Source organism: Anas platyrhynchos, chromosome 4 (assembly GCF_047663525.1).
Source record: "Anas platyrhynchos isolate ZD024472 breed Pekin duck chromosome 4, IASCAAS_PekinDuck_T2T, whole genome shotgun sequence".
NCBI classification, from domain to species: Eukaryota; Metazoa; Chordata; class Aves; order Anseriformes; family Anatidae; genus Anas; species Anas platyrhynchos.
Window position 1 is genome coordinate 8217785 of NC_092590.1, and position 749 is coordinate 8218533.

Here is a 749-nt window from a genome sequence, read left to right on the forward strand (position 1 = left end):
CTTTTGCCACCTGATGTGAGAGACAGCTGGGATGAATCTTCCAGAATTGCTCCACCCAAAAAACTAGGCTGAATATTTGATGTAGGCCTAATGACTGTCAGAGTGGCACCAAGAGGCAATCAGTCTTCCAATGTAGCAGCAGTTTTGCCTGCTAAATGGAGCAGTAAAGTTTTGCATAAGGCCTAAAAGAGAACTGTAGCAAGCTCATTGCAAGGTATCTGTAGAAACCTGTCCAATATTCAGCAAAAAATAAAAATATAAAATATAACAAAAAATAAAAATTGCTCCCTCTCCTCCATTGGAAACACCTTCCCAATTATGTGCTGCTTGCAGTCAAAATGATGTTGGTACTTTGTTGACACAGATCTTTCCTGAACAAACAAAGATCATGAAAACAGTCAAGAGTTGTCAGATGATAGGGAAGAGCAAACATTTCCCCATGGCAAGGAAAAAAAGCTATCATCATCAGCCTAAAGAGACAGGGGTTGATTTTTGTTTACAATACTTGAATGTGAGAGCAAACTGGGCCACCCATTTAGAGATGGATTCTGCTCCTTGATTGCACAGTTATTTTTAACTTCTGTGTTTTTATAACAAGTCTGGCTATGAACTTTGCTACAGTTCTTCATACAAAGAGAATTCACAGACTTTCAGCAAGACTGCTGTATTTTAGATTAGATGGCAATTTTATTTGAAAAGTGACAAAGAAAAAAGTGGCTTCTCTAGCTTGGCAGATCTGTGTCCTGTGT